The sequence below is a fragment of the Neopsephotus bourkii genome, unplaced genomic scaffold, assembly GCF_033783945.1.
Source record: "Neopsephotus bourkii isolate Nb327-2 ecotype Australia unplaced genomic scaffold, CSIRO-AGI_Nbou_v1 NB_214, whole genome shotgun sequence".
Taxonomy (NCBI): domain Eukaryota; kingdom Metazoa; phylum Chordata; class Aves; order Psittaciformes; family Psittacidae; genus Neopsephotus; species Neopsephotus bourkii.
The window spans coordinates 390576-406215 of record NW_026900726.1 but is presented as its reverse complement, the minus strand read 5'-3'; the positions used below and the strand labels follow the sequence as shown (position 1 = coordinate 406215).

General features: G+C 44.7%; 1 protein-coding gene across 6 annotated transcripts in view; it reads right to left on the bottom strand.

The window, feature by feature from the left end:
- The window catches only part of BCL9 (BCL9 transcription coactivator), a 59233-nt gene that overhangs the window by 14303 nt on the left and 29290 nt on the right, over window positions 1-15640 (bottom strand). For 4 of the 6 annotated variants that reach the window (XM_061344375.1, XM_061344376.1, XM_061344378.1 and 1 more), the window contains exon 2: window positions 938-1020. The gene's annotated coding sequence lies outside the window, so the exon portion shown is untranslated. Of the gene's footprint in view, window positions 1-937; window positions 3564-15640 lie in introns of those variants that run through there. The other 2 variants (XM_061344379.1, XM_061344373.1) reach the window with 2 other exon arrangements.

Sequence of the window (15640 nt, the reverse complement as noted above, 5' to 3'; positions counted from 1 at the left end):
TGCATAGTGCAATAAGAAAACATGAGGAACAAAATCAGGATCACACTGACCGCACAGTATTTCTGACATCACTGAACTTTCAAGTACTTCAAGGGGGGGGGGGGGAATTTCCAGGTTTTTTAACCCTACTTTTTTATTACCCTAATACATGTATCTTCCATCTATTAGAACTGATGTACTCTGCAAGGAAACTGCATATTCCAATCTCAGTTTAAAGTTCTTCTTGCCAGACAGCGCTATAAAGGATACATCAATATACTCATTGGTGGGAAAACAGCAACTCAACTTCCTCAGCTTCTCATTTCCGCACACTGGGAATGTACCATCTTTTATCATGTGAAATGGAATTCCTCATGATTTTTCTAAATGTACTTCTAACATATGCATGTCTGGGAGTCTAGGGTTCAATAATGGAAAAGCTCTAGAAAAATGTATTTTTGCAGCTGCAGTCTGCCTGCCATAGCAAAGCCTTTATCATTGCTCTAAAATTATACAGGTAGGGTCACTGTGAATGGTAAAGCAGCTTTTCAAGATATTTTGCAAGCTACATCCAAGGCTGTATTTTCAGGATAGCTTTAAGGTATGCCAGGCAACGGCTGCAGGGAAAGGGGATGGTTCCACTGGCTACTCATTCTCACCGCCTCCCTCCTGACCACATCAGGGAAAGATTTGAATGGGAATTAATCCAAGGGCAACAGCAGAAATCTCTATTCAGCTGAATTAGTTCCCTGATCTGGTTGCTCATGTAACCACATCAGCACCACTGCAAGCTGAAAGGAGGAGGTGAGAACAGGTGAAAAGCAGCCTCACCCCACTTGGTTACTGTTTACAATTTGGATGGCTTAAAATTACTTCAGTGCTCAACAGCAGAGACAGAGAGATGGACCTGCATTTGTGGAAATATGCTAGGTGCTCCCCTTTCCGACAAGTAGCTTACCAAGACCCCTGGTGTCACGACACAGCAGTACTCATTCCGAAGGCCATGAGTTGCAAACCACTTGTATCACAAGAAATGATCACCTGGGGAAAGGAGAGAGAGGAAGAGTTTCACCAACAAGAATGCACACCCAAACTGTGCATCCCTCCCACTCATTCAGTAATAGGAGCACAGGAATTAAAACCTGCTCTGAGTCACTGGCAACAAGAAGCCTCTGCTCAGACTGTCACAATTTGTCAGTACCGAAAAAGCCACCATCAGACTGGAAGAGTCTGAAGATGGATGCTGCACATGGGGGGGAAATAGGTCAGATCTGCTTCAGCACTCCCACAGCTGAGCTAGCTGGATTCCCATGAGCTCATCTGTTCCTGGAGAAGCTGGCACAAACTTTGGACATGTCATCTCCCCTTCTCTGTACCCATCTCTCTTCAAAGGCTCACCTTCCCCTCACTGTGCCCAGCAACGTCTGCCAAAACCCTGTGCTTCATATATACAACCTCCTCCACAGCCAGACAATGTGTAAGTAAAAACATCAAGTATCAGGTAAAGCCACATCTAGGGGAAAACCAGGCAGCTTTTGGAAGGAAGAAGCACTACTGTTCTGGCAGCTCCTACTTCAAATCATTGTGCTACACTACAGGGAGAAGGTAATCCAACTGCAAACCTTCCTGAGTAAGACATACTGACAGTTTGCTTACGAGAGGGGTTAACCCCACCTTGCACTATGGTTACTTCCTATAAGGCCAAAAGAGTCCATAGCCCAGGAACTGATGAACCACACTTTCAGAGGTGGAGACAGCCCTGCATCAATGCTCACTTACATGTTAAAGCACATTTAAGTGCAAGTTCAGTAATACAAGGAAACATACTCTGAGGAATGGCTCAATGGTAAATCTGAGGTCAGTAAAGACAGAGAGCAGCTACCTGCCAGCTTCAACCTCACCCACTGTGAACGCTGGAGAGGCTGCAAGAACAGTATGAATGCAGACAAGGTTCACACTGGTGGAGCCAGCATGGTCTTATGGAGCACTCGCAGCTATTTACACAGCACAGCCAGCCTTGCAGTTAAAGAACAACTGCAAACTGAAATCACTACCAGAGGTTTACTGTGAAATCCCAACACATTCTGCTGACCAGATCTTCCAGAAGGAATACTGGAGCTGTTGCGAGGCTCAATTAGTTACACATTGTGAAACCCTGAGCATATTCTCCTCTCTTCAACATCCTCCAACTATTATCTGCTGCAGCTTCACCTAATAATGTAGCAATGCGCTGCCATGTAATCCACTTCAACAAAATCAAACTACAAAGCCAGTCCCAAACAATGCAACTACATTCTCCACCCAGTCCAGCCAAATCAAACAATGAAATCATCGCGATAGAGCATCCTTATCTAGCCAAGTCACACCTGCAGACAGAAGCTGAAACAAACACCTATCGTAACAAGCTGCTTCATCCAGTAAAACCTACCACAGCAGCACAATCATCCCTGAATCCAATTACCCACTTGTATCTCCTCTCCTCTTTCTCCCACCCCACCCAAACAAACAATACAGGCTAAGCCATGCCAGTACTGACACACCTCTATCAAAGCAGCAACAGAAATCACCTTTTCCCTTGAAAGGGAAAACATGTGAACACCAGGACACATCAGGATGGAGAGAATCTAACACAGCCAACGGTCAGAGCTTGGAACATTCAAATCCAACTTGGCAAAGCACCAGAGCAGGGCAGCCTCACAGACCATAACTCAGGACTGCAGGAGGGACAAAAATGATCAGACGTGATCCATTTTTAAGGCTACCCAGACAGTTATTGCAGCCTAATTCCACCCCCTAGTTTACCATCTCTGCTGCTCACCTGCACAGTCTTACCTCACAGCTGGCACAAGACGGCTTCAGAGGGAATGTGAAAAGCAAAAGGGTGGAAACATGCACACAAGCAGCTACTACCACAGAGTAACAAGACACAAACACACATCTTAGTTTACCTGTTGGTAAAGTATTCGCAAATCATCCCTGTACTTCTATGAAGTAGCCACCCATTATCGTATTGCTAACGGAAGGGAGGGAAAAAACATCCAGACTAGCTTATTCCTACTTTATGTCCTTAAACTGCAAAAGCTTGATAGTGACAAGTGCTCAGGTACTTGGAGACACACAGCATTATGGCTGCTTCAACAGGAATAGTTGCAGTTACCACTGAATCACTTCAGGCTTTTCTTCCTCTTTGAGAAGGAGAATGTGAATAGATGAAATAAAGGCATACCAAGTAGATAAAAGTACTGAACTTGTGGCCTTACCGTGACACGAAGCATTAAAGGCAAGAAACCTTTTTCTCTGTGCACAAGAAAGAGGATGCTTCTTTTTAACCCCCCCTGTGGCCTGAGACTGTCCATATGTGCTGGACTGGGGTAATGACAGCCCAGAACCAGCATGGAAAAAGAAAACAGACTAGAGACCTGCTGGTACAGAAAATAAACAACAGCTGAACACAAGCTGAGCCAGCACCCTGACATGTAGCTGTGAGAGTGGAATGGGCAAGGAAGGAGACAGTGGAGTAAGAAACTGCCCTGGGAAGAGCAGCAGCTTCCAGAGGGACCAGTCACAGCAGAACCAGCACCAGGCGCTGTTTGAACAAGGGCGCATCCTGAAGCCAACCCCTGCATGTGCATCCAGGAGCGGATTCCCTACGTGACCCAAGGGGTGTGTTAAGGCAATGAATAAGCCCTCAGGCTCCTTCAGTGCACTTTTACTGGGAAGGGCATATCCTATTTCTCCAACCCTTTATTCAACCATGTAAAAGGGAAAACAGCTGCCCTGGGAAAAGGTGACTCCACTACATTCAGCACACCTCAAAAGCTACACTGGTTTTCACCATGTGCTGCATCTGCCAGTTTTAACAAAAAAAAACATGGTAACATTGAACTGCACGTGTCACTTTTTAATAAGCTGCTGTTTACTAAAGTACTTTATCCTCATTGATAAAGAATGCAACTGGGATACAAGGAGGACACAGGAAGTGTTACTCAGTGCTTTTATTGAATTGTCAGACTCTCTTAAGATCATGTAAAAGCAAAAAGATAAATGGACATGAGTATTCTACACCCCACACATCTTCCCATGACACTTGAGGATATGAGGGCACAGGACGCTCTTCAATCCCTTGAATCAGTCCCAATTCTAGATATGGCCCTTACTGAGGGCTTTTAATGACACCTTTACATCAGCCTCTACCTCTTAGCAGAAGCTGTCCTCCTCATCCTTTCCCATGAATGTGCTACAGCATGTGCTTGTAATACAACCAGTATGGGATCGATCAGCATTCAAACAGGTTTGTTAAAAATGCCAGCTTATCTTATGCACACCAAGCGCATGCTGGACAGACCCAGGAAAGCAACTCCAGCCAGCCTAAGTCTATCCAACTCTATCCCTTCCAGCCATTGCTAGCAGCTGTGACCCACCTGAAAACTAACTCCAGATAAGATATGATCCATTTTCAGGGGACAAGCTTCCTGTTTCCACCTACCAGGTGACCATACAGTCACTGGCACAAAGGAGACAGCGGTGACTGATGGCACAGGTGTAAGCAAGTTGTTCTAATACACTTGGATTCTGCTCCTGTCAGGTCCCACTGTCCTCAGGAAACACATGGGTACCTGAAGAACTGCTGGGGCTAAAGACACTGTATCAACACACATTGTCATCTGGACACAATATAACTGCTTTTACAAGCACCCCTGACTATCTGCCCTAGCTCTTTCCATTGCAGGGTTTTTAGACCTCATTCTTTAATCAAACCACACCATCATCACATAGTAGACCTTCAGCTGATATACTTGTACTCCTACCAGAAACGTGGTGGCCACTTGTAGCAGGGGCACCTCATGCGGCACCAGCTGCTGATCTGGGGAAAATACCATGTTCTGTCACTCCCCAGTAAGCCACAAATCCCTTATAAACTATTAGCTCAACATCAAGAGCTAACTTATTAACATTAAACTGACAAGATAGCAACTCATCACCAGTGATCAGTTTCTAGGTGGTTCTAACTTAGCCTGAAACAGTATGGACTTGTCTACTTTACATCTTGGCAATTAAAAGCAATGGCATATATGAAGCCCTTACTGTCTCCCAGAGCCAAGAATTGTTCCTTATGCACCTCAGAGAAATCACTGCTAATCCCAAGTCTGCAGAGCATTACCTCTTTGATCATAATCTTATATCAGAAACTACTCTCAATCAAAAGAAGAATCAAGAACTTGTCACTTAAACTCATTTTGCTACATGAGTATGTGAACTATTGGTTTTAAGTATTTATGAGAAATCATTCTAAGTCTTTCACAACAGATGTTGTCTGCTACTCTCATAACCATCATCTGCAACAGTTGCAACACTAACACTTTTTGTCAAAGGACAATATCACATCCCATAAATTTCATTTTCGGTGCATCAACACTTTAGTGTGTTACCAACACTGTGGGCTTTAATGGCTATCTTAAACAGATCCCAATTTCGTGCAACCCTTTCCACAACTCCTTCCCCAAAGTAACAGAGGAGACAGACATTTGGGGACACTGATAAGCAGACTGAAGCTGAATGCCACCAGTCCCTTCTGAATGTTCCAACTGCCATTATGTAAAAAGCCTTGAACTACTTGGTCCACCTGGGACTAGAATTGCATCTTGGAAGATAGACACAGTTCCAGAAAGCTGAGTGGGGGAAGAAAAACCCTACAAAACCCCCAAAGCCTAAGCTACAACAATCCATTTCTGTAGAGGAATGCTATGGACACCTCCCCTTGCTGTTCACATCATTTCAGCTCTGCCAGCACTGGGGGCACCTGCAGGTAGAGGTGGACCAGAGGGCTGCCAGGGCTTTTGGAATGCTGCCATGCTATGCCATCACACTGACCTCACCTCAGTGTCCTCCAGCTCAGCCACCTGCAGCGGCTCAGCTCCACCTATGTTAGCAATGCTGGGAGCAGTCTATGTACATTACAGCTGGAGTTCTAAACGCTTTACATAGAGCATCACATACCTTAGCGGCAGCCTGTCCACTCTATAGAGTTCCTGCTATTGTTAACACAGATACAGGTCAAAAGCTCTAGCAATAAGGGATTCTTCAGTAAATGTTTTAACAGTACTTCCCTCATATATAGAATGACAGAATCATAGAATAGTTAAGGTTGGAAAGGACCTTAAGATCATGTAGTTCCAAATGACAGGCTTCTGCAGCTTTTTACATCATGTTAGCAGCTAACAGCCCCAGCATCGGTCAGCACTAAATGCAGGCAACCAGTGGGTAACGCTAGAGCTTTCCGCACGCTGCTTTCATAGCTTCACCTTCCGTTAAAACTTCATCTACTTATCAGGAAGTAGGCAATGTGTTTGGAGCCAGAGGCAATCTCTTCGCCCTTATTTCTCTGGGTTTATTTTTTCTAAAATTTAAATAGAGACATCAGCACAAACAGCCATAGGTAAAAGACACCTCTATCAAGCTCGTCAGCAGTCTGTGCTTCAGTAACTAACCTGTGGAGAGGGGAGAAAAAATGATGTGGAAATAATAGATGAGAAGACACGACCAAGGAGACACCAGTTTGTTCTTCAACATGCAGTAACACCACACTGTTTAAGCAGAAGGCTTGGGAGAAAAAACCACTGATAGCTCAGCATGGAAAAAAAACAAGCTCTTTTTCTTTTCATTTTGGCATCCTTTTGCTAGGCTTCCAGAATGAAAGACAAGAAACAATCCTCAGGCATAACTCCTCAGGCTGCAATCTTGTCAGTTTTCATAAGCCGAGTGTGGCTGGGCTGGGTCAGTACAGGACAGACCTCCTCTGAGGAGAACCCAGTGCTACAGCAAGCAGTAATCCCCAGCATGCTGCAAGGGAACATCAAACACAATGCCTGTCAGAATTGCTGGGGGCGACCCACACACCTTCCCTCATGTTAACCTTCATCTTCACAGGTATCTGGTGTCTCTCTCATCCCAAATGAGCAGTTTTCCAAGGCTTCCGCAAACATCCCTACCTTTCAGCACTGCCAGCAAGCCCCGTTTTCATTCAGGACTGCTGCCACCAACCATCCCTCTGCTCCTCTTCCTCACACAAGCCCTCCCGCTGCTTTACAGCACCAGGCACTAACATGTAGGGAGCTCGGAGCTGCAAAGCAGCATTCCCACAGGGACAAAGCTGCAAAGTTACTGTATCCCTGGCAGTTTTCTGCTGGGCAAGATGTGTGTCAAGGGGTTCCTGGTGCACTGAACCTCTCATTTCTCTGCTTTCAGACTCACAATTAGGCATGTTAGGCACAATTAGGCACAACCTTTAGTAACACAGTGCAGTATTCTGCTGTATACTGGTTTCTTGGTCGTTAAATGTAGGAACTTTGACAGAGCAATGACTCTTCTAAGGAGTAAAGCACTTCAAAGAACTCCAGCAAGCAAAGACTGCGTGAACACAGTACTCCACGATCCTACATGATTATATCAAAGCTGCTGGGATAAAAACTGACATTTGATAAATAACGTGAGGTCACCAGAATGATCTCACAACACTGCATGTAAAAATGTTATTTTGACAAGAAATTAAGCAATTGTATAATCAGGTCTATTACCAGATCTACTGCTTTGACATGATCTGATGGAAGTATGAAAAGCACGCACTTGCAACTGCTGCAGGATCCTCCCTCCCTCGACACAAGATGTACATATTTAATACTTGCTGATTTAGCCACCTATGGACAGCACAGCCTAACGTGCTCCAAAGTATTTACTGTACTGGATAAACAGAGCACTATTTTCAACAGCTCACAACTGTCAAATCAAAGCTGGCTTTCACAAGAACATTCTGCTGGATGGTGGATATTTGCCTGACAGTTTCAACTTTCTATCCCGAACCACAAGAAGGTTAAATATTTTTTATTTTAAGAGAGAGAAGAAAACATTTTCTTGCTAACAAGCTGGCCTGAAGTTCTTTACTCCTGGCTCATACATACATATAAAACACGGTGGAAAACTTCAGTCCCGCTAGCAAAAGCTCTGAGAAGTTTCTCCATACCTAAGACTGCCTAAACTCTCCATTGGAACAGCTCTCGCTGTAGAAGCTGTGGCTGCTCACCTCAACAGGCTGCAGCTTTCTTTTATATTACACTGCAAATACATTTCTAATCAACCCTCAAACAAAACCAGATTGGTACTTAGATACAATGCTCCCATTTCACAGGCAGTGGAACAGCGATAGCAAGACACCTGAAGAAGTCAGTTTAGCAAAGTGCAGAAAGCATAGCTCTGAGTAACCTGAAAAAGGGTCTAGTACTTGTTCTTACCCAGTGTTTTTAATCTGAATCACTAAACCAGAATTCTGCTTCAGGTTTTGCATTATTCCATACACACTGCAAAGGTGGGAAAGATAGCCTCACTCAACAGACACAAACAGACTCAAAGGTTTACAGCATTTTGTAGAGCGTAAGTAACACTGTCGAGTAAATAAATCTTAGGAACATTAAGAGATAGGTTCTGTTCTCAAGTTCACCACTAAATCCAACCTAACCTGGTTTCAAAAGAGCCGATGGGCCCCAGCCACACTACTGATAAGGTAAACCAGATATCTGCACCCTTTGTTCAGAAGGCATAGAGGACAACAGGGGGCACATGGAGACCATCCGGTGACAAGAGGGGTCAGAAATTTGAAGCTCCCTTGCTCTGTTACTATGCAGACAGCCCCACCACAAAGGTAAGCAGCAAAAATACAGTGGCACACTTTCTTAAGAGGCCAAGCAGCCACGAAAACAGGACAACCAGCTCAGGGTAACTGCAAATGCTAGGAATCAATCAGGCAGCTGTATGGCTCTCTGTACTCAAATCACAGCTCTTCTGAAGTCACTACAGAAAGCCATAAGCTCTCCTGCATTCCCATATGCAGCTAAATCAGTGTATAACATACACTCTTTTTGCAATATACCAACAAAGAGCACTTAGAACAAGTATTGTTTTCAATACTACAGCACCCAATTTTCAGTTGAGTGTCTCGGAGAACACTGCTTCACCACCTTTCAGCCACTGTTGCTCTACCACTTCTCAACCCTACTGCTGAAAGAAATTGGTCACTGGTAAAGCATACTTTTCATTTTCCTGCCTTCAGAAGGATTTAATGGATTCTACCTAGGCTTTGAAAACAAACAAACAAGCCAACCACCTTACAGTTCCACTTTTCATCTTCTTTCCCTATTCCATAAGCTCCTTCTCAGACACCAAACAGGGAGAAGCTCACCTCTGCTTTTAAGTCTGTCTGAAAAACAGGGATCTTGGAGCATGTCTATCTACTCTAAAAAGATAACATTCATTCTTTAGATATAGTAAACTGTAATTTCCTAACAGTCTTTAAAATGAATTCAGTGAGTTTTGTCAAGTAGATAAAAAAACGGCATTGAGAGCAGGTAAGAACAGCCCTCAGAATGAGGAGTAAACAAATGCACGAAGTCAGGTAGGAGTAGTTCAGTAGCTCAGATAGGTGACCTATTGCAGGATAGGTCAGCAGGGTGCAGCCAGAAGCCTGTGCAGTTTAATGGGACATCTCACACACTGGAAACAATCAAGTTTCCAGAGAATTGTGCGAGAGCCCCGCAGCAAACTCAGGCACAACAAGCTGTTCCCTCCCTCTCTTTCCTAATATAGAAGCACATCTGCTAGAGCAGAATAAAAATCAAGGTTTAGACCACAAATCTTCCAAGATTTCTATTGTCACTGATTATGATAATTGAATATTCTTTATATTCCTACAGACATCAGACCCTTTTTAACTCTTGAATTCTTGCCCCTATGATTCTCACAGCATGAGTTTCACTGCATAATTGCAACCATACTAAATAGTCTACCGTCAATTTATACTACATGTTCTGTATCACCAGACAAGTCTTGAAGCAGCAGAAACTCTTTCATAGCTGAGCCACTATCCTCTTTTTGCCCGGTTTAACGCTTCTTAAAGACTGGTTTTATGTATTGCATACATGCTCAGATGAGAAACATTTTTGGCAAGAAGAACCAGGTAAGCTGAAGGAACTGTTCTCAGGCAAGGAAAGCTGTAACAAATAGGTGTAAATAACACTTAGCAAGTTTAGAAGACTTTTACAGATATAGTCAGATGAGCATTCCTTTGGCAGAAACGCCAGCTTAAAGAACTGCTGCTACCAATATTTACATCCATCCCTGCACCACACTGTCTGATGTGCCCGTACAGCCATTTGCATGGCCAAACTGTGAACCAGTTTGGCAAACTGATGCAGGCTGAGTATAATCATTTCTTTTTTGCTAGGCTCCTCATAATCCATATGAGTTTCTTGATCCATTTCAGCATCCAGCTGCTCCAACAGCAGTACCAGCACACACAGAAGGTTGGTGCAGAGCTGAAATGGACAAAAGCCAGTATCTCAAAAGCCAAGTTCTAGCACCAAAAGAAATGCCACAGGCATGCTACCAGGCACGTAAAGGTGGGTAGGCCAATAGGTAAGGGTGTACAACTAAAGTACAACCCCACTTCAAAAACATAAACCACAGCCAACATTGTAACAGTTCATCTGGCTTCAGCACACATTGAAATGTCACCTTAGGTTTTACTATTGTTGTTAACCAGCATCTGTAAAGACTGCATGGTCTTAAAGGCAACTCTTCAGGAATTTCCCCCAACAGATGGATTTTTTTTTTGCCTGAGTTCTTCAAGATCATCTGGAATTCCTATTATGAAAAGGTCCCTGTTGTTCTGCACTTGCAGAGAGTCCCTACCACAAAGGAGGTCCAGCTCCAAAATTATTAAACTTTAAAAATAGGAAACAAAACCCAAACCTATCAGACAAGTAAAGGTACAGGGAGAAAGCAGTTTTAGCAGACAAAAATTCATCACTGAAATCTCCTTCCATTCACAAGTTGCACCGAAAACCTATGTTAACACCTTCATTTTGCCAGCAGGAAGACTAGAGGGACTCCAGCAGAGCTTATAAGAAGGAAATCCAAGCCCACAGCAAATCTTGCTGGGTTAAAGGACTTCATATCTATGTAAACAGACCACAGACCTTAGTGAGGCACTGAGATTTCTGTGAAGTCCAAGGCCATGCAGACTAGATAGAAGGATTTTATGAAGGCTGCGTGCATCGCTCTAAAGAAGTCTGGCAAACTTCTAGAAAGCAGAAGAGAACAAACTCTGCTAGCTAACACAGCTCTCATTTAAGATGGGAATTAGTTTGAATAATCACTTTAGTATAAATTGCTCCATGGGATAAAGTTATTATAGTTTTGGGGACCTTTTCATCTGAATTTGTAAGAGACCCAGCAAAATTCCTAAGCCATTGGCACAGTTTGTAAGGCAACAGAATTGACACACCATATCAGAAAATCAAGAGCTAAAAAAGTCTAGAAGCAAATAAGAACAAATAGTTATGAAAAGTCAGGACATTACAGAGCAGCAAGGAAATATGGATCAGAGGTACTCCATTCTTACCCACCTCAGACATACAGACTGCTCAAAAAAGCTGCTGTATATGAATATTTTAGCCTCATGGCTTATAGTTACCCTTAGTTTCTATATTTGGGTATTTAGTGACAAATGCAGTTTCTCTGGCTGAGGACTAACCCTAACTGAAAACAATCCAAGTACACTAGCTGTAAAGATGAAATGCAAGATGGGGGGAGGGAGAGGGGAAGCACAGGGAAGAACGAGTCCACACCCTTTGTATTCATAACATACAGAAGAGATCTACAAAGTTTCTGGTAGTACCAAAAGAAACCTACTTATTTTCTTTCACATTAAAACTGAGGTCCACCTAGCTGAGAAGACCGTGTTGCTGATAAACAAGTTAACTGATCACAAGAGAGGAAAGCAAAATACCCCCACCCCCCTCCCAAAAAACCTCAGCACCAAAACTCAAAAGGCACCTCTGCACACACACCCCGAGCGCACAGAAAGCTGGTTACAACAGTGCTGTCATAGCCTAGCTACTTCCCTCACACCAGAGCAGACTGCAGTTTCTCCCAGAACATCTTTATTGCATCTGTGAGCTCAATAATCTGTATTGGGAAGACTATGCCGGTAAATTAGCAACGGAACTTTTCACCAAACATCGCCAAAACCAAATACATCCCCATGCACAAAATGCATCCTGAAAGAATCTCTGGTCTCCTGACCAAAGATGAGCAGCTGAAGGGGAGGGGGACTGAGACAAAAACTTGTTTAGGGTGGGGTTTCTTTTTTGTTTGGTTTTGTTCACACTTATTTCACGTCAATGATTGATTAACATTTTGGATAAAGGAGCTCTTTGTTAGTGATTCAGCATCTCCACCCCTTCAATTAAGGTGTTAAGAGTTCACAACAGCACAGAGACCCGAGATTCACAGACCCCACTCCACAAAAAAAGAGACTCCAACACCACACCCCCCCAAAAGTGATTTAAAAAAAAAAAAGAGAAGTCCGAAATCCCCAAAGTGACATCGTTGCTAACTCCAAGTTAAAAACAGAAACATGCCTTTCTTCTGTTGTTTGAGGAGGGGCCAGCCAGGGAGACAGGGAAAGAATATGAGCCCTTGAGCTTTTTTTTTTTCTTTTGCCTTTTTTTTTTTTTTTCTTCGAGTAATAAAAAAAGGACACATTCATTAAAAATAATCTCTTTGGAGATCACTATTTAAAAAAAAAAAAAAAAAAAACACAACAAAGCACCACATAACAGAGCCATCACGGCAACTTGTCCAGAATGGCTAGAGAATTCCACCAAAGCAATCCCTGTGAAGCCTAAGAAAGCTGATCGCTCTGTGGGATGTGCGGGCATGTGCCTCTGCTGCAAGCATAGGGCGTACAGCCCTGTGCTTTTAGCCTCTCTTTAGCCGCCCCAGCGCAACACCTGTAACACCCCACTGCAGACAGCAATAGGGCATTACAGCCCCAACATACAGCAGGAAAAGGTAAACAAGAAGCTGTCTAGGTATGTTAATTCATTCTTTACCCTGTGGTTTTTCTTAATTTGATTCTATGTAATGCCTTGCCCAGCTCTCCACACTTGGTTTTTGTTACATTTTGAACAATGACTGACCAAATATTCCAGCAAAACAGAAAGGGGAAAAATATCTACATTTCTTGCCCCCCTCCCCCTCCCCCCCCCCCCCCCCCCCGCTTTTCAAGCTTGATACATTTAAGGATGCTTCAGAGCATCCTAAGATGTGTGTGGGCTTTTCACAGAGAAATTGAGGACAAAATACTTTCAAGGAAACTAAAAACGTTTCCGGAACCCCTCAAAACTGGAAGAACTGTCTCCCCCGCTTCCTCCAACTGTGTTTTGACAGTAGAGCAACTCATCACCAACAGGGAGGCTTAATGAGACAAACTGGGCTTGGCTCAACCTTTTCTCCTCTGCCCCAGAATCAGTGAGGCTAATGCCCAAACTAAGGGGAAGATGTTACTTTACAAGGTAAGAGCTACAAGACTTGGTGGTCCTCTCCCAGAAAAGTAGCCATGAGCATCAGGGTTATTTCCAGACCACTTTCAGCATCCCAAGTTAGGTTTGGCACCTAGAGCATAAATGCACCTTCCCTTCCATGCTGGCAGGCTTTGAACCGCTCCACAATCCTGTGCCACTTCTCATACTTTCTTTGCTACATGCCAGTCTCCTGATTTCTCATTTTGTTTACTATTAAACCACTAACCATGTCATCATCCCACCTTAATATTTCATACCCAAATAACAACCCACAATTGACTGTCACATTGGATTCTTCCCATCTGTGTCCTCATGCTTTTTCTACCTGCCCAGAGTAGCATCCACCATCCACATCCCAAGCATTCAATTGTCAGAGGCCTTTTTAGTCCTATCATCCCATCACCTACACAGTGGCTCAGGGACATCGAGCTGGACAACACAGAAACACGGGGTGCTCTCTCTCATCTTAGAAGTGGAGCCTTGATGCTTACACACATCCAGCTGTTCCATCATTTCCTAAAGCATCTTAAGCCTCCAGTGTTGGGGCTTTTTCCCCACTTCCATCCAGCCCTTAACCTGATGAGGTTCAGTACATCTGCAGAATTAGCTTCTCAACCCACTAACAGCCTCCCTAACACCTCTTCACAGCAGGCCAGGGCTCAGACTGCCTCTCATGCACATGCACAGTGCCTCTTCTCTACCTAGCAAGCATTCCCAAACACACATATTTCCCCTGCTCTTCCCCACAATCCCTACATACAAGATCTTCTCCCACAAACTCCTCTTGCACAACTATCCCACATACCAGTTCCACACTACATGCTTTGCTTCCCTGGATTCCTCCTTCCCTGAATAATCTACACTGCTTCCCAGCTCTGGACCCCTATAATTCCCTTTATAATACCGTGCACCACCTCCCCTGAGCTGAAAGTACTTAGCCCACATTCTGGCACCCAGTGCTTTGCCATACCACAATCCCACTCCCCTATATCTTTCTCTCAACCACTCTAGCCTTAGTTCCTCACATCCTCCCATTACTACATCCATTTCCTCATGTACCATTTTACTTCTTGCCAGCATATCTCAGAGTCCACATTTCTTCATCCACCTCTCCGCATTCCTTCCTGTGGACACCTGTATTTCAGTTCTTCCTACAACAAAGCCCCTCAATCCCTCCCTCATAGCACAGTCCACATGATCTAATGTTCCAAGTACCATCTCCCATCCCTCACTCTATGCTTCACCTCATACCCCACTCCTTGCATCCCTACTGTAAACCTTTGTCCCCCAGCCCCTCACTTCAGGCCCAGTGCAAATTCTACACACCCAGCTCTCACCCGACTTGCACCCCTTTCTTTTTCCTAAGACAGTCTGCACCTCAGTCCCAACAGCCCTGGTGTTGCGGTCTCTTCTACCCTATGTCCCCATCCCTTGCTGAGACTAAAAACACAACTAGCTCTCTAACACACCCAACACCATCTTCCTCTCCACACAGCACAGCCCCATCAGTGCACTTCAGCACAGCACACTCCACACACGTAGGTACGAAGCATGGCCTACAGAGCACCCCACACCCCTCCATGCAGCACAGCCACGCAGGCACCCAGTACCCCCAGCACAACATAGGGCACCCTACACAGCACAGCCACACTGCCGCCCCATGCAGCCCAGTGTGACCCAAAGCATCCCACACATCCCTCCATGCAGCAGGGCATCTCCTGCACCACAGAGAATTCCACAAAGCCCTCCACATAGCACAGCTCTTAGGGCACCCTATGCACCACAGAGCAATCTGGGACATGCCACACATCCCTTCACACAGCACAACCTCTATGGGCATCCCCTGCAAGCCAGAGCAATCCATACACCCCTTAGTAGAGCACAGCCTCAGGGTATCCCCTTTACCACAACGCAATAAGCTCCATCCCGCACAAGCTCCAGGGCTTCCTATGTACCCCAAAGCACACCACACATCCCTCCACAGCCCCGGGCACCCTCTGCACCCCACATATCCCTCCACACAGCACAGCCTTAAAGCATCCCCTGCACCCCAAATATCCCTCCACAGACCACAGCCTTAAAGTATCCCCTGCACCCCAAATATCCCTTCACAGACCACAGCCTTAAAGCATCCCCTGCACCCTACATATCCCTCCACGGAGCACAGCCTTAAGGCATCTCCTGCACCCCACACATCTCTCCATAAAGCACAGCCCTAAAGCATCCTCTGCACCCCACACATCCCT